Below are 25,964 nucleotides of genomic sequence, written 5' to 3'. Positions count from 1 at the left end.
CTCTCCCTCACCTAATCACAAATAATGTAACAAGGGTCCTTGCATTCAAGTACAGGTCCTAAATACAGAAACTCCAAGCTTCATTTTTTAGGAAACTGAATTCACTGAGAGGCGTGCAAAATAAATAACAATGTTTGAAATTGTTGCTAATTAGGACATCTTCATGTCTAAATATTGTAAATATTTATATCACATTTAAAGCTCTAAGCCTAACCATTAATTTTCATACATCACACCAGATTCAATTGCCTGTTAAAAGGATCTTCCCTTTACTCAGTAGTCAATTATTCATTAACCTCCTAGAAACATTCAAAGAAGGCACAATTTATTTCAGAGACAGATAGGAATTTGTAATTATAAAGATATCTGAATTTAATTTTTTTTTATGACAGAAAAAAACCTATGAGGCAACAAGACACCTAACTGGCCAACATCAGAATGAGCTCCAGAAAAATAATTATGGGCATTATTTTTGATATTGAAAGAGCCATATTATCACAGCATCTCCAAGCATTTCTAGCTAATGAAAGTATGCCCAGCAGGAGAGTCTTATATTAAAACCACTCCTGCAGCCTGTGCAACAAGTTAGCCTGGACCCAGGGCTTCAGTTATGTTTCCACTTAGTGACTGACCACACTATTTCTGCTTTAACAAAACATGTTGAATGTTAAAGGAGCCTAACAGACATTTGTACCACTGCAGGCATCACCAAGTGTAACAGACAAGGCTTAATTAAAACAAGAGTACAGTGTATATCCAACCACCCTAAGAACACATTTCTCTTGATTATATCTCTCACTACCAGGTGTTTCACATCAAACAGAAGAAAGTCTCTCTGTTCCAGCCTCTTCTTTCCATGGTTTCACACATAAACCACTTAATGACTATGTGCTGCAGCATATGCAGTCAGTTAATATTTATCCACACTTCCACTACCTACCTTGTATCACCAAAGGAGCCTAACACAAAAACCACTGACTCTCAAAATATGCATCAATCTCTTTCTGTTTGCTTAGGGGCTGCCAGCTCCTGGGACAAGGTGGAGCAGCTTTGTACAAATCCACTGCAATGCTTTCTTTTCAGCTCAGAAGAGTAGCAAATTACAACAACAAAAAATCCTTGCTCTGAAATGAGAGAGTGAATTTGCCTAGGTATGAATGTGGCTTGCAACACTCTCACTATGAAGTAGTCTGGGCTTCTCTTTCACATTTTGCCAGAAAGGTTGGTGGGCTGGGGGAAGAGTACTTCATCTTCATGTCCTGACTTTTCTGACTGAAAACTACAGCTGACCCATGGATTTTGGAAACAATTTATAATGCTTCAGTAGAAGGGGAAACTACATGTGCTTTAGTATCAGTAAGCATCAGAATGCAGCTGACTTATATTGCAGTCACTCTCCAAAAAACCAGGTTAATTAAATATATGCAGTCTCCTAAAAATTCACAAGCTGGGCCCCACAACAGCTGATGCAAGGTTTCCAAAGTTCAGATGGCTAGAAGTTGAGAGCAACAAGCAATATCTGAGACATTATTTCATTCTGAATTCAATTGAACTAAGATATTGCATTAATTAAAAACATCGGAAAACAGCTAACTGCAAAATTCTCTGGGGTGTGATTAACACGGTGCTATTTGCTGCCGAGACACTCACAGTACTTGATCCCCTTCTCTGGAAAATGGACTACAGCTCTTCCACTTAAGTGAACTTCTCCCCTCTTTTGATTTTTTTTTTTTTTTTTGCAGTGAGAACAGAAAATTATTTTGGCATTGAAGAGGGGTTTTTGTTTGGTTGGTTTTGTTGTTGTCTTTTTTTAAATAAAAAACCCCACAAAACTACTGCATGCTTTAGGCACTGATAAGTAAGATCAGGAGTGGGCAGTTCTGCAAATGCACATGTCTGAGAACACCTTGTGCACACTGGATCTGGCCACAGGTCACCTGGAAGAAGCCATGCATATCGTGAGCAGCATCCCTCTAGCACAGATGTTTTTGGGTATTTGCACAGGTGCCAACCCACTCAGGGCTCTCATCCCTGCCCCAGGTCTTGGGGCTGCTTTGACACCAAACTGATGATGGAGGCCATGTGGGGAACAGGGCACACAGCAAGAGTGGGAGCAGGAGATGAAACAGGGAGAGCAGGGATGGCAGCAATCAGAGGCACCTTCTCTAATTATAAAGTGCAAAACAAATGCCCGAGTTCGAGGCTAACCCTGCCACACCACATGTCCCTACTGTCTCAACAGCAAGCTGTTAAGTTGTGCCAGAAAGACTACTGGTTGTAGAGCCCTGGGGAATGATGTTTGTCACCAAAGCACCACAGGCATGGCAGAGGAAACGCTTATGTTCGTGAAATATGATCCTCACCACATTCCTTGTCAGGAGAGCAACCGAAGCACTGAATTCCCAAATACACTTGCAAATGTAGATGAGATGGGGTGGGTAAGGAAGGTCTGGTTTTTATAATGCTTTAAGATAACTAGTGATGTCTGCAAGTGTTACAGATTTTCAGATGAAGCACTTCAGAAAAGAATTCACAAAAGCCTAATATTACAGTACCAGCATTTCCCACACATATTACTCCTTGAACTAACTGATCCCTATAATAAGTTATGCACTGAAGGGTATGAAGATCCAAAGCCCAAGATCTAATGCACTTTATATAGGATTAGAAAAAAGCAAAGCCATGGCTGAAAAAATTAAGTTCTCTGTGACTGCATTCCCCACGAGAAGCTCACTACAAAGTGCTGTACGAGCTCCAAACATGAATGTCTGTTGGAGTGAACCTAACACCCTGGGACACTAAGGGGCTTAACATCTTTGGAACAAAATAAGGAGAGGCAATAGAGAAATAACTTCTTAGTATGTTTACAATGCTGGCAACACAGCAGATTTCTGTATCTTATATTAGAAAACAAAGGCATACCAATCTGTGGTGTTACAGACTTAGTGTTGTGGGCCAAATCTGCTTCTAATCCAAAGGCATAGATCTGAGTCTTAATAAATAATCCTCCAAAACAAGCAGCCTGACCTGCCCTCTTTCCCTCTTCCTATTTGCTTCTGTGTTGGATGCTTGATGCTGTGTTTCTAGCCATGCCATTGTTTGCATTTCAAATGCTTCAGCAGCCACCATCAGATGCCTATTTGAGAGAGGCCAGAGTCTCCTCTGGGATAGCTCTTTCAAAGAGTAAGATCTTCCTCTCCCACATATCATAAGTACACAAAGGCAAGTGACTAAAAAAGTAATTTCTTTCTCAGGAACCAAATGGAGGATGCATTCTGCATGGGAAATCAAGAAACACAAGTGGTGATGTGAAGGAATTAAGACACTTCTCTTCCTTGGAGATACTAGCCAAAATACAAGATTTGCCTATTTCATTGGTGCAGTACTGCTTATTTCCAAGACCAGGCAGCATGCCAGGTCTCTGCACTGAGTAGAGACATGGAGTGAGCAAAGGGAAGCATCCTTGTTCAGAGATCCCAGTTCTCTCTTCCAAAGGAACTGCATCCCAAGCAGCCTGGCATCCGGCCCTTTCCCACAGCCAAATACCATACAGCCCAGACATTCCTTGCTTCTGGTACAGATTTACCATCCTTTGTACCAATTTTACAGCTGTGGCTAAGTTGTTTCCAGCACCTGAGATCACAAGGTACACCTTGACAGAGACGCTTTTAAATCATGTCTAAAGCTTGCTGAAATCCTAAAGTGCACTGAAGTAAGCTGGTGACCTTTGACATGGCAATTCTACTCAGACACCTCAAAAAAAAAAATTAAAACAAAAATTTAAAATCAAGGAACAGTTAAATAATGGGAACAACACTTCAGACTGAGACCACTTGGGGTTTTTCCTCCTAGAGAAATTCAGTGCATAAAATAAAAAAACCCTTGTCATTCCTTCTTACACCACTGCTTCTTCTTTCCCCACTGGGCACACACCCGCCCACGCAGATAAACACTGACCTTTCTCATTCCCAAACTCCTGACAGAGGATTTGTGCCAATCTCCCTGTAAACACCACTCAAATAGTCTTCCCCAATGCAAGAACTACTGCACAGCACGGGATTCAGATAAAGTACAAAGGTAAATTTAGAAAGTGAAACACATTGAATGACATTTTTGTTGTTGCTCTCCCACACCCTGAGGTGACCCGGGCATTCCCGAGATGGGGTGAATGATGCTCCTTCTTACACAAGCAGCAGTTGATGACAGGCTTCAGCTTTAACCTGCTGACAAGTTATGTGCACTGCAGAGACACCAGATAGCCCAAGAAAACCTCACCTTATTTTCAGACATACTCCCTTGCCACTTAGTTTTATCTCCAATACTGCCATGCAAAATGTAGGACTAGTCTTTCTTTCTAGAAAACTTGTCCAGATGGGTAGCTTTTTGTCTGGAGATAGTCCAGGTTAGCTGATTTTTATTTTAAAAAAAGGTTAACAGGCAAAGGCAAGAGCTGCTGGGGTGGGTGGTGGTTTAGGGAGGGAGGGGGAACCCTTTAAATACAAATCACTTTTCTGCACTTTTAAAGCTGGAATTATATCAGCTCTATTTGAATCTCTAAATAAAGTATTTTTAATTCTACATTTGAAAAACAGTACTCGTACCATAAATTAGATTAATTCTAAAGAAATAAAAACTGTATCAATTCAAAACACTGTTCAAAGAAACAATGGTTTGCTTCTCAAAGATTTGAAGCAAGTCAGACACTGAGCTTGCAAAAGCCATAGACAAATGCTCTGAAACAAGAGTTTGCAGAAGGTCTAACTCAGCTCCTGACAGCTAAACTTTTCCCCAAATGGCCAAAACACAGTTTGTAATATAAGTTTGTTTAAATTAACATATTTCTGTCTGCTTTGAACTTGCCTCTGAAAGCAAGCTATGGGAATTGAGAAGTTTCAGGATGTGGAAAGCCTATGCTTTTCTTCCCTCCGGTGTCCACTAAGTTATCTGCTATATCTAAACTCGGAAGGACATGATAGCCAGAAACAAAAAACCACAATGCTTCCTTTGTTTAATGACATGATAACTTGAAAGAGCAAAACCATATTTTGGTAAACTTCTATTTCATTCAAAGAGAACATCATTTGAACAAGCTTTTGTTTCACTAATAATTAGTCTTTAAATGAAGTGCTTTTTAATTCAATTTTCCATCCAAGCTCAGATTGGCAAAGACCACAAGGAAAAAAACAACCATTAATCAGGGATCTGAGCAAGTGTACGCTGAGCCCTACAACTACTTCAGTGAGCACGTGTACACATGCAGCATGCACCCACCCAGTTTTCCAGGAATAGTGCCAAATGAGTGTGATAACCATATTTATTTACAAGTCAACACATTTGAATTACTATCAGCCAGTGATCACCTACTTCCTCTTGAAAAGCACCTTAAATAATGAAATTCTAACTTTAAGGTAAAGTTTCAGCCTTGCTGTCTGAAGGCAAGAATATAAAATCTATAGCCAAATCCTTGACATTCTGCATACCAAATACCTTGTGTACTTTAAGATCCAAAATTGGGATTTTGGAGGAACAGGAACCACCTCATGCACCGACTAGCAGACACTGCAATTTTGGGTATTACATGAAGCACTCTGCCTACTTCATTTCCTCCCTTTTCCACCAACTTCTTCTTGAATTCTGGCTGACACACAAAATGTTCAAGACCCTTGCATTTTAAAACTGCTCTGCCCATGCTTTCATTACAGACACAGGAAGGCTTTCTGGCTCAGATGTTGATGATTGTCACCAGCCATGTTAAAAACCAATCAAGCAAAGCTTTAGACCTTGCTTCATTCAGCCAGCAAAGCCTTAGTCTTAGTACTAAGTTAAAAAACAAAAAAAAATTTAAAAAGCATCAACATCACAGTCAGATATGCAAAACCACTCACGGCTCTCTTACAAAACCCAGCCAAGTTCAGTGCTGCACAGGCTTGGACAATACTGTCCAAGGCAGGACAGCAATATCTGACAGGTACAGTCATAGTGGTAGACAGATGAGAATGGATCAAAATCATCTTCTGAGGAGGACGTGGGATATTAAAAAGTTAAAATATACTTCATCTGTTTTTGTGTGTGCAAAGGAGATTTGTCAGAGTGAAACTGTACTGAATAAACCTATCAAGCTCACATGGTTGCAGAGTGCCTCTGATCCCACAAAAGCCATCTTAAATCCAGATTTGCTGAATCATAAACTCACAACCTTAATATTCTGGCCCACTGTAACTATCTTTTACTGATGTGATTTTTGTTGAGACAAAGAGCTGTGCAGCTCTGGGGCAGTGAGGGGAGGCCTGACCACTGCTATAACTTCTTAAAATTTTTTAAACGCTAGAAAAGCTCTCTCTCTGTTAGTTTGGAGGGGGGGGGGCTGTTTATTTTACCACTTTAACATTTTATATTTGGAGATATAAGAAAAACAATGTTCAGAAACAACTCTGTATGACACTTTTAATGTGCACTAAAGGAAAAAAAAAGAAACAGGCTCATATCTCACACAAAAATTGATAGCATACATCTAAAACCACACAAAACCAAGCAAACAGGTAAAATACGTTTATAGAGAAAATTATACTTTTGTCAGAGAGATTAAACAAATATATTTAAATACACTAAATAAAATATAAATTCACTTGCATGTGGGTTCACTACAGTTTCTCTCTTTAAATATATCCCTAAGCAGATTCATTCCATTTCCCAACACAGAGTCCTATTGCCAGACACAAATTCAGCTCAGTTTGATGATCATGACACAGTCTTCATTCTTCTCATTCTCATGTTCAAAGGGAAGTCCAAAGACTACATATTCTCACAAACAGCCTGCTCAGGCAGGAAAAATGTGGAGTCCTGTCTGAGAATGGTCTTTGCTCAGAGGATGGAGACACCACTGTGACTGCTGTGCTGCCCCTGGCTCAACTCAGCTGCCACGCTTGGATGTATTTTTTCAACAGGCACCAGCCACATCTGACCAACAGGATTACCTCCACCTGCACCACTCACCAAACCTCCAGAAGACTTCATATGAGCCAAATATCCCAAGTTCTGCCCAGCACAGGTTTCAGTCTCCCGTGAACCAAGTCAGAACATCTACCAGCCTCAGAGCTCCACACCTACTTATTTAACCTAAAGGAGAGGCCACTTCCTTTCATCTCCAGGCTGTGCTGCTTCTTTTACACAGTTGCCTTTAGGGGACTCCTCTGCTCCAGGAACAGGAAATATTTCACATCACAGCAGTTTGTCCAGGAAGCTTCGACACACTCAAGCATTTTCCAGCCCTGTCAGCCATGTGACAAGGCTTGACCATTAGAGTCTAGTTCACCGAGTTATCAGGTCACTCACTGCCTTGGTTACACATAGTTGTGTACAGAGTTCTATGGGAAACCTCAGTGGCCACCTACACAGAAGGAGGGCGTGGGCTGACATCTTGTTTACAGGAGCACTCAATGTTCTAAATATGTGGAAACTTGGCAATGGTGACCAAAGCTTAAATGCCTTATGAGCTTTTACCTATTTAGCTAGCTACTTTCAAAGCACATGCAAATGCCTCCTCCTGCCCTTCAGCTGAAGCTGAGAGGCCTCTGAAGGTGCCAAATGCCAAGAGTGCTGGATTTGGTGGGATGGTATTGCCCCAAAACAAAACAAAAATCTGGGCCAATATACCTTGCACTGTAGGTCTGCTGACCTCTCCAGTTCCAGAAGAACCTCTTTGATTTCTCCTTCTGACTTCCCCAGTTGTCAAGCCTGGTTTCAGAAAGAAGGCCAAGGTAATGAGGAGGAGCTGCATGCCAAGTTTGTGGTGTGCTGCTGGCAGAGATCTTTGCAAATAAAGGAGGCTGGACCAAATCCCCAGAAATGATCCATGACTCACCATGGTATATATGGTATTTGGGGCTGCCCAAACTGCCTTGTCTGTAAGCCCAGGTTCCACGCCAAGTTAGGGCTCAGAAGAAGGCAGGCATCTTCCTAGCTGTGCTGGTCCTCTAGTCCTATCCTTCTCTCTGGATAGCTTCTGCCAGAGCAAAGGAGCTTCCTGTAAGCAGAGCCACTAACAAAGCCTGAACTGCGCCAGGTCCTTCCTCCATCTTGAGGAAAAACCTTGAGGATTTTCGCTTCCTTTTGTGTGACTGAATCTGCTCAACAGGCTCAAAACTGACGCAGACACCGGGAAAAGGAGAAAGTAGTGGGGCAAGGAGGAGGATACACTGTGACTGAATGGGCTATATGAGTTGATTTTTCTTAGGATAACAAGTTTTAAAAAAGTTAAGTTACATGGAACAACAAGCACCTTGGCCTAGAGACACACAAAATTTAAGGCAAAGGTGGGAAATTCAGAGTATTGTTTCTGACTGTGGTCTGTAGTAGAACAACACAGCAAGACTTCATTCAAGATATTTACTTTACAAGGCAAGTCTCCACCTGATGCAGCCATAGAAGACAAGTTACAAAGCTAATTTAAACTGCAAAGCCAGAGAAAGGATACTGCTAGACGAAATGCTCATTGCTTTTGTGGGAGCTGTCACACCTTCAAGACTGAGTGCTCTGCCCTTCTTGGCACTGGAGACCTGTCAGAGCATTTAAAATGGCCTGGTTTGATTAATTTACTCTGTCTCCAACTTAAGTAAGCTGCAAAACTTGCCTGAAAGAACCACATGCAAAAAGTTCAGTTGAAGACCTGTGCTGCTAAAATTATCCACCAACCCATTAAAAATATCTGTAATTTAGCCTTGGTGCAGCAAGGGTGGATATTATACTCTGATGTCCACTGAGTCCTCGCAGTTACCATAAGCTGCTCATGACTCTTCCATTACATTCTGTGCTTGTTTTCTAGTGGCAGATTTCGTCTTAAGAGCATGGAATCAGTTAATATAGGGAATGTATAGAAAGCTTCAAAATATATATATCAAATATCAAAATACACATCAAAAAGAAAATTGTTTTTCCTTCAGATCAAGTTGGTTTGATATTTCACAAAAAAAATCTGTAGTTATTAATCTGCAGTATATGCACAATATGAGATCATATTTATGACGGAGAAGGGAGAATGTGTTGGCAGCATGGAGCATGAAATGATATGGGCAATTTGGCTGACAGCAGGAGAGATTGTTTGGATTAAATAAAAAGAAGTGTTGAATGTTTGCCCGTGCCAAGAAAGCTTGACCCCTGCTTTTGAGAAGGTATATAAATTGGTTCAACAATTTCACGAAGTTTTAATTATGCAGTACTTAATGCCTGGGAAAAAAACCCCAACATTTATACTTACTACTTGCAAACTGCTGAATCCCTGCAAGCATGTTTGCTCAACACTCTTAGCACTGCAAACACAACACCAGGAAGAATTCTTTTTCCTCCCCATTTCCTCAGGGATGCTCTGCCTTCTGCAGGGCTCCTTCAATACTGTCACAGTCTATCAGTTCTGTCTGGCACAGGGCAAAATGAAAGTGAAACAAAGTGTTCTCCCCATTCTTTCCAAAGGCTTAGTGGTATAAATAAGCCAGCAAACTGAATTTTGCTTGGGCACCTGAGAAGCAGCTTAGAGTAAACACCCTACCATGACACACTGGAGAAGCAGTGCTCTTTGCATTAAGCTGGGTGTGACAATGCCCAAAAGAGTACAGAGAACCTATAGCACAAGGCACATCCAGACTGATACTTGTATTTCTGCATCAATTCTGTCAGTCTCAGTCCTTGTACAAGGGGCTATAAGCACTTACCCTGAAGGACTAACAGTGCTGCCTTACATAAATAATGAATACTTCAGGTAGAGATGGAAGTCAAATTCCCTCAAATAGGAAATCAAAAACAAGAACAAATAAAACAAAAGAAAACTACAGTGAACTAACATGCTTTGTCAAGTTGGCAGCCAAGCAAGCTGTCTTCCCTGCACTCCTGCCTTACTGTCAGTTTTCTGATTTCACTGCATTTTCTTTCACTTCGCACATTCCAACGTGTCACCTCCCTGCTCACAGGTACATGATGATTACTAATAAAAAAGGCATGGGAAATTCAGTTAAATAACAGACTCAGTATGCAACATGCCGGTTTTTCACAAGGCCAACTATACAACAATAAACACAGAAAAAAATATATATTGCAGCAACAAGGAAAAACCCTACAAACCCACAGCCAACCCACATGCAGTGGGAAGCTTTGTTTGGGAAGCTTTTCTGTGTTTTTGTGGGGTTTGTGAGGGTTTCTTGTAGGTTTTCTTTTTTTTTTGGTTGGGTTGTGTTGGGTTTTTTTTAGAGTTTTTTCTTTCTCATTTGCAAGTAAATAGACTTGAAGATCAGAGTTTGCTGATGCCTCTCAATTATGATCCACAGCTACTTGTTCTCCCCAAACATAAAAAAACTTCCAGTGGGCAGAGAATCTCACCCTGAGCATGATGCAACTGCAGTTTATGTGCACCTCAGCTCTACATGAAGCAACCTGCCAGTCTGCATCCAGTTGCTTCAGATGGCTCTTATACTTGCCAAAGAGTGCCCAAGCTGCTGGGAGAGAAGGATTTCACATACCACATCAGATCACTGCTTACAGGCCAGCACATGAACTGTAATGTAATAACACTGTAAATTTTAAAGTCACAAGAATAAAAGCTCTTAACTGTTCCCACAGCCAACCTGCCCACATCATCTTGGGCTACAGCTTAGACTGAAGGAAAAAAAGAAAAAAAAAAAAGAAAAAAAATTTCATTTTCTGAATGGCAGTCCATAAGAAAAGCCCATTAATTTAAGGAAAGGCTTTGTGATTGAGATGACAGTCTTCCCTCAGAAACTCGTCTCAGTTCTTCTGAAATAACCCAAAGAACAGGTAAAAATTAAGCAAAACGACAGCAGTTTGGTCAACATCCCACTAATTCTTGCTTTAAAAAAAACCAACCTTAATGACACTACAATCAAGAACATTATCCTTTTACAAGAGGAAGAGGACAGTAACAATTTAGATCCTTGCACAAAGTACACCTCTTCAGTCACAGTGCCACAGCCCTACCTCCAGGGAGGGCTCTGGCCCTGCTGGATGCAGCCACAAGCACGGAGGATTTGGACACTTCTCTTTCATCCCATTCCTTTGGTCCACATGAACAGTAATGGACTTAAGAGCTAAATGTGACAGAGAACCAGAGCATTTCCAAATTAGCTGGAACATGAACTAAGAGCAAGAAGCTGAAACTACATCAGATAAGGAAGAGCCTGAACTCAGCAGATAGTGGACAGAGGTAAATGAAGGCTCCTGCAATTTGAAAGATACTAGAAATGAACCAGGCTAGAGCAACCAACTACAGTATTGTCCCAGGACACAAGATGATATGAAAATGCAGAAGAACCAGAAAGATGTTCAAAGGACACAAACAGAATGTCATCCAACAAAATCAGAGTACTTCAGAGCTGCAGCAACACAAGATGACAAAGATAACTACTCAGTTATTGATGGAGTCAGGCACATTTCTCAGAAGAGGTAGGCAGGGACAACTTGAACCCTAATCATTTTGGGGAAAGAAATGTGCACTTACTTTCCCAGTTTCACATGAACTCTCTGCAATATCTCCCAGGCTACATATAATATAGAGAAAGACCTGTGGCTTCCACTGTAGGACCTGGATGATAGCCTTCGTCTCTGCAGAAAGCCATTCACACATTATTTGTACACCTACCTACACCTCCCTGCTCTCCCTCCTCCACTGTTATTTTTCTGGTTGAGAATCAGACTCTTGCAGTGTGGAAATCAAGACACTGCCAAGAAGCATCACTGAATATAAATAAATTTATCAAAAATGAAGGAAGCCTAAAATACTATCACAACCTGAATGTTTCAAGTAAGAATTTCTTATCCCTGAATCAGCATATTTTACAGCTCTCTGTATGGCTTTCTTTTCCTGTTATTGCTTCAGATGAGCTCTGCATCATATGAAATATTTATATTTGTACCAAGTACACACAGAACAATTTATCAGGAAAAGACTTCTTTCACACTTCCCCCAACCTTCTCAAGTATATCTAATACAAATCCTGTCCAAATTTTTCAGGTTTTTATTTAAAACTGAAATTGATTTACATTCCTCAGAGAAAAGTTCCCTCTCTTTTTTTAAAGTTTCTGTCAAAGCTTTCTTGAACATTTTTAAAAACAGATCAAGCAAATTCTAAATTTAGAGTTTTAGTTCAGATGATCTTCCAAAAATATTCACATACATTTTTCTATTCATATCTCAGTCAAAGTTACTTGGAAAATAATTAGCAGCATCTTCTTTGTTGTGGCTGTCTAGGAGCTATATATACATGCACAATGGCAGAAGTTTCCTGGGTCATTTCTAGTTCATTCCATTTCTGGTTCTACAAATCCCCACCCACACAATGATTATTATTAATTAATATAAGAGAGAAAGAGAGAGACAAGTGGGGTCAGGGGGAGGGGAGAACAGAGAAATGCACAGAAGAGCATCGTCAACCTTGCAAACACGTCCCCTTACAGCTTCAAGCAAATTTACTACTACCCTGAATGCAGCCCGACTTCCACTCAAGCCCTAGCGCTTCTCAGAATTAAATCACACTGCTGTAACATCTGAGCTTGTCATCAGTTAAGGCAAGACCTTCACGTTCATGAGAAAGATATTGCCTGAAGCACTACTAGTGACAGAGAAAACAGACTTAACAGGATTTAAAAAACCCTGCAAGACCTGCTTCTTGAACCCATTCTTTCCACAACAGCATTAAAGAAGACCAAAATAAACAGGAAGAAAACCTTGCCACTCACTCATTCTAAAGCTCTCAACACATCATTCACTCTTGCTCTGAAATGCAGAAGATGCACGGCAATGATCACACTCCAGCAAGAGAGGCAAGGCCATCACCTCCTCTAAAACAGTCTGAAAATAGACTGTTGAACACAGATGGTCAAGAAGAGAGAGTCTGTGAACTAAAAGAGGAAGCCATCAATTTTTAAAACACTGATGGAGACAGATACAAGCATATATGATTAACAGCTGAAAACAGAGCTGATGCAAGAAGGAGACAGAGAGGAGGCTGACATCTCAGGAAAGCCTGATATACACACAGGACAAACAGCAAGGAGAAAAACAAATGAGAAAACCTGAGGGAGTTATAAGACAACAGGAACAAAGAGGTTCCAGACTTACAGAACCCTATTAATTGGCAGTGCTGTTATCTACTGCTAATACAGACTAAATCCTATTTTATTTAAGCTACTGAAAAATGAGTACAAAGTTGACGAATGCCTGGCATCACTCTCATGCAGAAGATGCTGTATGCACTCAGGCAGCTGCCAGCACTGAGCTAACTGAGAGTGTGGTCTTTTCCCAAGACCACAACTATAATTTTAGTTTGTTACAGCCTGCGTTGGGGTGTGCTCAGTTTACATCTTTGCACACTCTTCTTTTAATATTCTGATGAATAATTTAGTTCCAATGGCAAGCCCTTTCACATTCAGGCATTTTTTCCTCAAGACTGTCGAGGTGGTTCCTAAGTATTGAACTGGAAGACACCCAAAAGGGGCTGTATCTGCTGCTCCCTCCTCTCCCCGTATATTCCCTGTTTCATAAAAAGCAGAATGCAGAACACAAGGCAGCCCAGGACCTACAGCAAGATGCATTACCCTAAGGAAACTGTAACCATTGCACCACCCTGGTTTAAGTCACAGCAGAGCTGAAGAACAAAGGAAAGGCAAAGTGCCTTTACCTCCCTGAAAAGCATGCTTGCATAATTCATCTCCCCAAACACCCAGCATGCATTGGAAGGTTTGCATGAAACACAGGGGTGTTCACAGGCAACTCGGCACCACCAGGAGCCAAGTGACAGATCTGTCAGGATCAGCCCTGAGACAGCCAGAGGAGGCTGCGGGGGTTTCCTCTCGCCGCCACTTTGGAGCAGCTTCCAGCTGTGCAGACAGGTCCTGTTATGGAGCTCCAGCATCATTTTTGCTCATGGGTGCTCCCTGCGTGTCTGTCGCTGGCAGCTGGCACCCGGCTCTTCCTCTTGCCACCAGCACCCCCTTCCCAGTAGGGAACCTTACCTTGCAGATGACAGTACACATCAGCATTTGATTTAGCACTGAACCAGCCGATTTCTTGCACCACAGAAGCAAATCCTCTCCTGCAATGCACAGGAGAGATTCCACCCAAATTCATATGGCCAGGACAAAGAAGGTATTTCAAGGGCATTTTTTAATAAAAAAAAAAAGGTACTATTACAGCATATGCTTGGTATAATAAACACCCTTCCTCCTACAATCTTGAGGTAAACTCGAATTTCTCCCCTAACTGCATGGAGAAGAATGTCATGAATATCCACTTTGCCATCTCTAGCATGCAAAAAAATTCCTTCCCTGCTTTATTTGTCAGCCTGACCACAAAGAAGCTCTGCACTGTGGCTGCTGAAGTCCTTCACACACAGCACACACATTCCCTGCAACATGAAAACCATACCACATTTCCAAATAGCATCACAGGTTGTTTACAGAGACAGGCTGACTAAAGATATTTTTATCCTCATCTCCCAAGACCAATTTATAATTAGTACAGCCTTTGAACAAGATGCACTTGCAGCACAGCATCAACACGCTGACTCAAAATAGGGCCTCTTGTAGTGCCAGTGGCCTCCCCAGGACAGCTCTTCTCAATGGCTTTTGGTACTGGATGCTGGGCCACAATAATGCAGGCACGGGCTGGCTGCGGGGCACAGCATGGCCAAGGAGCTGGGCAGTGAAGGAAAACACCTTGCTCCTAGAGCTGAAAATTTCCCCAAGAACTGGTATTCCTTCTGCAGGTGGATGATGCAGCTGCCACCACAGCTCTCTCTGGCCTCTGTATCACAGGGCAGACATCAAAGAAGTTTTTTCCATTTCATGGATATCCTTAGACTCGCTTTGCTGCAACATCAACACACACAAGCTGCTCTGCAGAAACATTTCCACGGCACTGACAGCCACTGTGTTTCCATGCAGTTCACATTACAGCATCCCTCCTGTACCCCTAAAAGCCTCCCTACAGCTCTGCTGCTCAGCTCAGAGGGTGCTGGCCACTCAGATCCCCTCTGAGACATCCCCAAGCACAGTCTCAAACATAGGCAGCTGTCATAATACTTTCCACAGCATTCAGATACAGCACTCCAGCTAAACACAGGCTCTCTTGTGCTACTGCTGCATAGTCTGAAATGGGGTGAAAAGAGCATGCCATGGAATATGACTGCCAGGAAGTTAGGGAGAGGCATGAGGGGGTAGGAGAGCAGAGGAATGAAGCCAGATGAGGGTGAACAACAGGCAATCTACATCGAGCTGCCTCCTCCTCCTCCTCCTCCCCCCCGCTTGGTTAGAGCAAAATACCAACAAAGCACAGCACTTTCCTCCTCTCTTTGCATTTCTGAACAGGATTGCTGAAAAGCTGTAACAGAGCATGGAGGGCCTCTGTGGTCCTCCTCCTAGGAGACCTCCCACTCCTCCGGGGGCAGGGAACAAGGAGGCACCACCCAAAGGGCAGGCTCTCTTCCTGCCTCTGTCCAGAGGGCAAGGGAAGCAAAGATAAGGCAAACCTTTCAAGTCTCATTTGTGGGATAATGAAATTACAACCCTTGGTTTGCCCAGAACCATTGATTGTCAAGGCAGATAGTTTCACCCAGCAATTAACCTTCCCAAATAAATCCGTGCAGAAACACACAAAAAAAGAAAGCAAGGAGTAAAGTCTATAGACTGCAGTGACATCCACCCTGAATTCTTCTCTTCTTAACAAAGAAAGTCTGTGGGCTTAAATGCGATGAGAAATATTGATGACAATCTAACAATCCTCCCAGACACAATTAGCAGTCTCATTTTATTCAATTATGAGGTCACAGAGACTTCTTTCTATACTTCACCAGCTTTTGTTATGGGCAAAAAAAAAACCCAAAAGCAGCAGAAACCTCATGGGTGAAACCCACAGTAAGTTAACTTGGCTTCTTGGACTACTTTGGTTTCAAATAAACAAAACCATTGGCTAGGGACAAAGTTTGACACGTGCACTCATGGCACTCTAGGACAGTTTCAATACAAGTGAGAAACCTGATCGGACCAGCCACTGCAGTGAACTGAGAAACACTGTCCAGGGAGAGCTGCTTAATTAGATCTGCCCACACTCTTACTGACAAAAGTTGTCCCATAAATTAGGCATTTCCAGACCACTGAAGGTAATCCTTCTACGCTAGCTTTGCCTTTTCACCAGGCAAAAGCTTGCTTTACTCTGTTCTGCTGTCAGTTAACCAAAAATTAATATGATTGTCTCGTACAACACACTCCCTAATCACAAACCAGCATTGATCTCTGCAAGTAAAACCCTCCCACTTTCAAGGAAGACAAAACATTAGTTGCATATGTGCAAGAGATAGAACTTACTGTCTCCCATGGATGGGGCAGTGTGTACTTCTGGGCTGGAAACCAAGGTTTTGAGACTTGAATTAGCCTTTGCTGCCCCAAACCCAACCATTGCGTTGCTTTGCCGTAACCATCATGACTATAACAACTATAATAAAGAGAAGTAATCCCATGGAAAACACTGGCCAGTTTCCAAGACAAATAAATAGCTGAGAACAGCTCAAATAGCAATTACAGACAATAGTAAGTTGTGTGGTGCATGTGAAGTAGACAGGGAGAATGGATAAAGACTAATTTGAAGGGAAGCAAGAAGGGACACCTTATCATCCCTATAAGGCAGATGGGCTAAAGACTGGGTGCTCTAAAAAAAATAGTGTGTTGTCTCAAAACAAACCTCTTGTGAATCCGTGGGTGCTCTACACTGAACTGGTTCCCTAAGAGAAGCTGTGTCTAATCCCAGCACCAAGTCATCTTCTTCAGCTCCTGGAAGGAAGAGCACTTGAGCCTGTGCTAACCAACTCGGTTTTTCACATCACCAACACAACTAAACTGTGAGCTATTAGGGCTTTGGTCTGATTTTTTACAACTATGCCTTACAGAAAGCTAAATTTCAGAGAATAAAATTAGTAATCACTGTTTATAATGTAAAATCCATATGGCTTTGCAACAAAAAAACAGTATTTCTGATGACTAAAAATGTCACTGCTACAGCAACAAACCGAGCTAAATTGTATAACATTGCAAACCTAGAATTTTGCGTGTTAAACCACAGTTGAAATAAAATTAAGAACATTGTATTTCTATGATTGCCATGGGAATGGCGATGACTTTGTTCTGATGGGGCACGCCTGCATTAGCGGTGGATATTCTGCTGCAGTCTGACAGAAACGAAGAAAGAAGCACTCCAGATTGAAAAATAGTACCAGTGTTTCTCCCAGCCACCAGTTGTAGCCAGTGCTCATTGTGTGTGCAGTTACAGCAGCACCACAGGGAACAAAGCAGCACAGGCCTGGTTTAAGTGAAAAATCACCCACTGGCGAGGCTGGGCGGTACAAGCACGCTGTTCTGTTACTTCTAAACAACCTGTACCATGTCGTTTGGAGACTGAAGAATGCCCTAACTGAATTAAAAACAGTTCAATGAGGCAGAAAAACTTAACCTTTTGCCTCTGGAAACCTGGGTTAAAAACACGGCTGCAGCCATAAAGGTAAACATCACATGCTTTTTACTGCATAGACTGCTGCTACAAATAGGAAAAAAAACCATCCCCCATCAAGGAAGACTGTTCAGATGCAATTGGAGGTGCTGAAGACACCTTCAAAATTCAAGCTCTGCATATATGAAAAACACAAGTGCAAACACAACAGGGAAGGGATTGATTCAAAAGGCTATACTGGCCACTAAGTCACTCCATGTACTAGCTGGAAACGAATCTTGTTAGAAATCAGGACTCCACCTCTCTTTCCAGTCCCTGTGTTTCAGAAATACATGATTGAATCAGAATCCTGTTATTACTTGTTTCTACCCTGTTTCCTTGTCCTTCCCTCTCCCCAGTGCACAGATGCAGCTTCAGCAGCTCCTATTTTCATTCCTTCTGCTTCATCCACTCTCCCACAGAAGTATCCCTCCGTTCATAGTTAGGAGGGCTTGCACAACTGGCTGTCCCAAAGCAATTGCCTTCAGCAAGACACTTCTTTCTTAGAAGCACCAAAGCTACCTTGAGATGTGTGTTGCCTCTGCCACTCTCCACACTTCTGTTATCCCACATCCCAGCCTCACTTCCCTTCTCCCTTTTATCATAGGGATCAAAAATACACCAAACATGCCTTAAAGGATAAAAGACATTTTCCTTCATCCCATCTTTCCTAGCATGATGCTCAACATACAGATGGAGATTTTTTCTTCATGAATTGCACATTGGAGCATGCACAACATGCAATCCATGGCAGGCATCACTCACACTTAATGGAAATCAGAAGGGTGAACAGGGCAGAGCATGGCACACAGTATTTATTCTCCCACCTGACCAAAGCAAGGGCTCCTCATTTCAGGAAACACCATCAGGAAACCTAATGGAATCTTCACAAGCAAATGGGAGCAGCTGAGCATCCTGCTTCACCCCACTTTCACTGTGGCAGACATTATGTACTGATTCAGCACTTCTCTACACCAACAAGACAGGACAGGAAAAATACAAAGCGTACAGGCACCAAAAAACTGCAGTGCCTGCCGACAGATCTAAGTAACATCTCACCAAGTGAGGTCTCTCCCAAGAAAGCACAGAAAGGCCCTGAACAGACTCAGTCATTGACATGGGGGAAGGAGTTTATCCTATAGGCAGCAAGACTTGTGTTTTAAAGGCACGCATTTCCCCACTCCTAGCTAGAGACAGGCATGCAACAGCCCTTTCAGTCACGCACATGCCTTCTTTCATAGCCTAGTTTGGAGAAACCTGCCATTTACCATTGCTAGTTGCTAATGGACCAGGCCTCCAAGCTAATGTGAGAGAGATTTACAGAACAGCACTGGAGATTTTATGTCTGAACCTGGCAGCAGAGAGGGATTAAAGATGCTTTCTATGAAGACATACGAACACATGATCAAAGATAGAATAAGCCCCGTGCAGCAGATTCTTGTGGTACCACTTAGCTTTCAGGACAAGGTAGAAAACATGGGAATGTTAAGAGTGCATTAATCCTAGGCAAAAAGCCTGCAGCTTCCAAAGGGTAGATTAATTATTAAACCAGCAGCAATAAAAATACTCAGCAGCTCAGAGACATATACCTATATTATAGACAGATAAGAGCTCCAATAATCTTGAACTTCAATTTTTTAGATTCACTCTCCCTTCCCTGTAGACAGCAAGTTATATTTTCTAATTCGTTCTTGCAAAGGGAAATTGATTAAAATGGTGGTTTAAATTGGCTGAGAGGCACAGTGTCCACAGCAGTAGCATTTTCCTTTATCTTTCTACCTTCTCTCCTGTCAGCCCCCATAAAAATAGAGTATGTTTGCTTCCCTGACCAATAAACCAAAAGAGGGATCATGACAATGATTAAGGGCTTTTAAGTACATCTATTTTTTCTTTAAAATAATTTAGATGGCAAATACTGGGCTATAAGATATTAGGCCTGTTGGAGTTTTGAAGAGACACTCCTTAAAATCCTTTCCTTTCTAAAGTCAGGTTAGTCACTAGAATACCCGAAACTCAGATATTCAGAACAGGGATGGGCACATGTGCCCTCAGGACATTGTAGTTTTGGGGTTGCTGATATATATGTGCAAAGATCACGAAATTTTTTGAGTAAAAGCAGAGTGTATTCTACATTTGAATGAAGAATAGTTGTTATCAACTGACAGGAACTAAGTTTCATCTCAGTATATTCAACCCAACTGAACTCCAAATCACCTATTTATAGATAGGAAATGCAAAAAAGCAAAAATAATGTTTTACAGTGTTTGGCTGTGTCATTGAGTTGAGCAACTCCAGCTAGCAGTATTTAACATGGTTAAATGAAAAAGCTGGTAGGGAGGCTGGAATCTCAGCAATTTCTCAACAGATTAATTTACTGTATTGTCTCTTGAAGGGAGGAGCTTGAAGTCTCTGATGTGTGTATCACTATACACTGAGCATTAAACAGGAGAGGACAAACAATGGCCAAGCTGGCTGTCCTCCAGTTAATCATCCTGCTTTGACTCAGATTCATCTGTGAGCTGCTGTTGAAAACCAATTGCTTGTTTAATGGGGCAGAAAGATGAAATCAATTTCAATATGCATCTCTAAAGTGTCCTTCTTATGTAAAAGTGCTGCCTGAGGGAGCAAGAGACACATACATTTCCTTCTGCTTATGCCACTTTCCCTTCCAATTTGCTATCCCTACAGGTACCGAATTCTAAAATTATGTGGAGAAAGAAGCTGCAGCTGAGTGCAAACCATCTCTCTTTGGTTCACGGCATTCTCAAGACACAGAGCTTCTCCAGGGAGGTGACAGCCATACACCCAAGTGAGATTAGTTAACACTGACTCATCAGGTGTTTCATTAAGGAGCTGTGTGAAGAAAGAAGCCAAGTGCGGTGAGCAATGCTAGCGCCAGCGGCACGGTGCTCTGGGGAGAAGTGGTGACTGCTGGGGTGGAGGACGTTTCAGGGACAGATCGCACTGGCACGGCTGGGAAAGTCAGCCCAAGCCTGTCTCCAAACAAGCAAAAGCCATTAAGTGGCACTGCCCGGAAATTAGGATCAATAGTAATGCAGACACACACATATATTATGGGCTTTTGGTCAGGTGAGGAGCATTCAAACCAGATCAAAAGGGATTTGCTGACTGCAGGGCATCCCATAATCTTTTTCCATACCAACACTTAGAGGCAATAGCACCGTTTGGGACTTCATATTTTTTCCTCTTCTTTTTTAAACACGAAGACTTTCCTAAGCTAAGAAAAAAATCCAGTTTTACATTCCAACTTGGGAATTTGAAAACTGCATTAACAGAATCCAGGACTTTTGATTTTGCTGTTGTGCTTTTTTACTATGATTTAATGACAGAACATCCACACATGCACGATTTATGTGATCCTTGGCTAACACAATAGACCAGAAAACAAAATGTATGCTACTTCAGGAAAGCATAAGACAGACCACAGACGGGACCAGAGGTCAAAACACCACCTCCACTACCCGGCCCGCACACTCCCTGTGCTTTCCAGCCACATTCCATCAGTCTGTGGCTATCATACAAGGAAACATTCCTGTGTCACACGTCTGTGGACCCACTGGCCAGGCACTGCACAGCGCACAGCTTTACACACGATTTCGGGTTGCCAGCCCGTATTTTGGAGTTATCTTGAAAGCAGGCATTCCCAAAAGCGTGGCTGTCTCCGTGTCCCTCACCACAGCTCCACGAGCAGCGGCCAGGGTGCTTGAGGCAATGCAAATGACAGTGGTCAGTTGGCCACGGCCTTAATGCCACAGGCTCCAGGTTCACTGCGAAGCTGCTTGGTGCCACCGTAAGGAATTTCCGTCACTCGAGACAAGCCCAAGAGACCATGCAGATATACAAAAGCCTCCTCTTATGTCACATTGACATTACAAAAAGAACCAAGCACTCAAGCATTCCAGAATTAAAAAGCCTGTGTTTTCTGCTTGTCAATTGACTGCCTGATCTCATACCAATTTTATCATCACATGAATAACTAAGCTTGCACTGTGCTTTTTCACCACACTGTCTTCCTTATCTGTGGGATAAGGTATGTAAAAAGACTAAATGCTTCCAACTCCTCAAAAAGGATACAACAGAAATGAAGAAAACGCACATGCCAGCACTTGGGAATTTGTTTCAGTAAATTCCAGCAGTGTGCAGGGCACCAGGAGTAATGTCTGCAGATTTGGGGAGCAACTGCCTCTCCCGCCAAACATCCATGCTGCACACAAGTATCACCAAATCACACAATGTGGTGGGTTGGAACGGACCCACAAGGATGGAGCCCAGCTCAGCCCTGTACAGGACATCCCCCGGAGTCACACCATGTGCCAGTTTCAGGCCATTCTGGATTACAGTGCTTTATGAAAGCCTCTCTGGTCACTAAGAACTTGATGAAGAGGAAGAGATATGAAGGAATTGCATAGGAGACTATGCCAACAATAGATTATGCATGCTGTCTGCGTGGGATGGGGAATTTCTATCCCATGAGAAATTTTAATATTTTGACATACGCTTTCACCTAATCTGTCCTTATTGCTTAAGGATTCCCATGATACAACAGACTAGTTTAGCAAGGAAAGAATCTGCAATGAAAACATGATCCAGGAATCCAGACATGAGGAATAAAACACATATAGCATTTGAAAGTAATGCATTATCTCCAGAGAGCACAGATATTAAATGTGATCCAGAACAAAACATCCATGGTTTCTCCAGCACAGGGAAATGCCAGAGAAGCCAAATATTTTCTGTAGAAAGTGTCTATCACAGTACAGTTTTCAAAGAAGAAATGTGTGTATATATATATATATATTTATTTATTTATTTCCAAATATTTATTTTTAGGTAATCTTCCTCTCCTCTAAGACACATCCCCCATATGCCATACTTTTCTTTTAGTGATTCATGTGCCTTTGACCCTGCTGCCATTCACTCACTCATCTATCTTTGCTAGGTCTGCTGCTAGTATTCCAGAATTCCAAATGAAAAAAGACCACACCTTGCCACTATAGACAGTTGAGTGAGAGTCTCTTCCTCTCCCTGCTGTCCATGGGAGGGTGGCCAGCTCAGCTGGAATCCATACATGCACCAGTCCTCACCCACCATTTCTTTAACCTCCTTTAGTGGGGTCCAAAGACTGTAGCCATGTCAGACTACAGGTTGTGTGATGCCAATAGAAAATTTTACACTTCAAGAATTCAATTTTCCTCACAGAATGATGCTCTGATTTTTTCCCTTTTGATTGTGCTCCACCTGAAGTGTACTCTACAGTACACAAGAAACTCATCTAAGTATAGCTCATCCTGAAGGCACAGAGACAATGTGGTACAAGAAAGAACACGTTACTGGTTATGGTTCCCTTATCTGCACCAATTCCACTGCTGTTGCAAACACACAATAATCCTAGGGTGGATCTGTCAAAAAACAGAGCAGAGGAACTGACAGTGGTGGGAGTAATATTTCAAGAAGTACTTTTGATTTATTTTGTTTAAGCTACATCACCTTGTGCAGCTGATTTTGAGTGCAGTTACAAAACCAGCCAAATTGGCAAAATTCAGGAGGTGGCAGAAAATTCTGACACTGGCAGTGTTTTCTGAGAGCTGTAATGTATTGCCACACCTTTGCTCAGTTTTCAGATTTAGCTTCAGGAGATAACTCTGGTCAGGATGCAGTTTGCCACCCCCACACAAAATTCTCATCTCCTCTGACATTTACCTCCAACATTTGCATCTGTTTGCTCCCTAAATGGATGTTTCAACCAAAGAGTAGAAAACCGGCTCAGCAACGGGAGTTTTGGTCAATTTGCCGTCTGGATTATGTGTCTGAATAAAGCCAGCAGAGAGGAAGCAGATGCAGAGAGGGATGCAGGTGAGCAGGGCTGCTCCTCCCTGCACCAGAAGCTGCTGGGATTTCCCCAGGGTTCACCTTGGGAGTTAAGGAGCAGTTACAGGAGTGCAAACACAGTTCTCCTATGTGGTGACCACATTAACAGGAACTCTATATCCAATAATTACAGAACATCAGTATCTTGGTAGGATCACAGTTGCAGTGCAGTTCCCATGCAGTAAGACTTTTCCTTAAAGGCCTTCAGGAAGCACCAGTTCTCTGAGGAATGGGCAAATAGCCACATAGGCAGCAGCTCTGCTGGCTCCCAGCCCCACACCACACTGACAGCACCTCTCTCAACAGGTACCTGCACTGGGGCAGGATTAGGTGGTTTCAGAGGTACCCTTGCTGTGGCCAATTCTTCAGGTACAGACAACATGGAATGGTTTTGCCAACAACATCCTGTTCCTGTCCTTATTCACCACTTTGCAGAACATGCAGGAACAACAATTTGTATGTTTAGGTTCCTCAAATGTGTAATAGTTTTACATTTACAGTTAAGTGAAATTAAACCTAATGAATTTTACACTGAATGCCTGTCTTGAAATTCTCAAGGTTTACATTTCAGAAGCATAATTTCATACCAATTACACATTGTACAAGTGTAACTGCCATGCAGTATAAAAGAAATCCACTTAAAGATTGTTTGCTTTGGCATTTAGCCTTCTTGCAGTAATAGCTTTTATTTAAGTCACTAAAATTCTATTTGAAATTAGAATTGTGCATAACATTTTGCATACCAGGATTCCAGTTCAGAATCATCAGGAAAAACGTGTTTTCACATGAATCTTAGTGAACACTCCTAATATGTTATAACAAGTATTACAGTGTACCTTTCTCATAGATGTCTTCTCCAAAGAATAAGCACTATTTCATTCCAGTGTTGAGAAAGTGAAACTCACTCTTTTCAGTACTGCCATTTATAACAAAACAAACAGGAGACACAGCTGAAGCCTAAACACATAAATGCAGAAACCTCCTTTTGTATTTCCTATTTTACACAGTACATTTTAAAATAGAAGTGGACATGCTGTAGTCAGACATTCTCAGGCAACCACCTAATTAGCAATCAAAAATTAATTCAGAAAGCAGAAATAGTAAATTAAAAAACAAACAAAAGAAAACAACAAAAACCTCAAACCAACCAAACCAAAAAAACCCATGCACTGTGACAATCCCAAAGACTTTGCAAATGTTCTGAGTGTAAGACCAAGGTTATAGGAGCTCGTCAGACAATTCAGCACAGATAACATCTTTCAGCATCTTTATCCTAGACACAAATATCATCTCTGCCCCTCGCTTCAAGACCTAATCTTTTCTTATCCCAAAGCCGAAAAATAAAATTTAGTCTCACTGAAAGGTAAAATTAACTGAGTAAAACTGATGGGACAGCAACAAAAAAAAAATCTTTTCAAGCAACTCTTTCCAGTACTGAAATATCAGATTGATGGTCTGCTTCTTTGCTCTTCAAGGTTAGAACTGCCAAGTTCATGATCAAGATGTTTTGGTCTGAGTCACAGATTTTTTGTTGTCGTTGGCAGACTGAAGGGTTTTATTTATTCACCAATTTGGATGTTGCTAAGAAAAGCCAGCCAGAAAAGTGGAAATCTTGTAACCAGGACCTGGTCATATTTGGTTCTCCAACTGAGCTTCAGAAGTTTTCAATAAATCCAAAGCCAGGCTTTTCACTCTGAAAGCTTACATAAATGAAGTTAAAGCCATACAGATCTCTATGAATTATTTTTAAGAATTGCTTTTCTCTGCTGCCAGTTTATCTGCTTTTCTCGAAGTTATTCAGTGCCTAGAAAAGGTGGAAGGACTTACATTTGCTACAACTTCAAAGACAACTATCCTGAAAGGAAGTATCAACCTTTCCAAGACATATGTTTCTCAATGTATTAGACCTGCTGTCTCCGCCAAGATGCAATTAAGCACTGTCTAATCTTTAAAAAACATTCAAGAAGTAAGTTTTAAATCCCACATTCAAGAATGACCCACACTGAATAAAGTCAAGCTTTATCACTACTTGCAACAGCCTAATCTGTTTACACAAAGCGAATTTCCTGACCCGAGGTTGCTGCAGTAAGCTTGAAAGAATCGATTCATTTGCACTACAAGCAAGCCACAAGGGCTCTTAAACTGATTCTACAGCAGGGCATTATGGCAAGGCAAATTTACATGACGGCCCTTGCAGTTCCTCCTCTCTCCTTGACTCCCCAGGCACCTGCTCCCTCTCTCCACCTTTGTCTGCCTATGCTTACTCAGCCCTGCAGTGAGCTTTTGTGAGGGGAAAGACTGGGGGGAAACTGGCTTAAAACCAAACCAAACAACAAAATCAACAGTTTTCTGCTTGTTTACACTGCTGACTCAGTTCATTGTAGGGCCAGCAGTAGGTTGGAGCACCAAGCCAGGGCAGGATGGGCATACCCAGAACAGCAGAGTCAGGTCAGCTTAGGCTGTCCCCGAGCTGCTGTCAGATTCTCCTGCAGGGTAAAAGCTCCAGGCAGTTCCTCCTGCAGTCATTGTGAGATATTAA

General features: G+C 42.0%; 1 protein-coding gene across 4 annotated transcripts in view; it reads right to left on the bottom strand.

Annotated features, from left to right (window-relative positions):
* Positions 1-25,964, bottom strand: part of SLC22A23 (solute carrier family 22 member 23) — a 110,262-nt gene that overhangs the window by 49,919 nt on the left and 34,379 nt on the right. The window lies entirely within an intron of this gene.

The sequence above is a fragment of the Aphelocoma coerulescens genome, chromosome 2 (genome assembly GCF_041296385.1).
Source record: "Aphelocoma coerulescens isolate FSJ_1873_10779 chromosome 2, UR_Acoe_1.0, whole genome shotgun sequence".
Classification (NCBI taxonomy): domain Eukaryota; kingdom Metazoa; phylum Chordata; class Aves; order Passeriformes; family Corvidae; genus Aphelocoma; species Aphelocoma coerulescens.
Note: the sequence above shows the minus strand (reverse complement) of the source record. Positions and strands in the feature narration are given on the sequence as shown.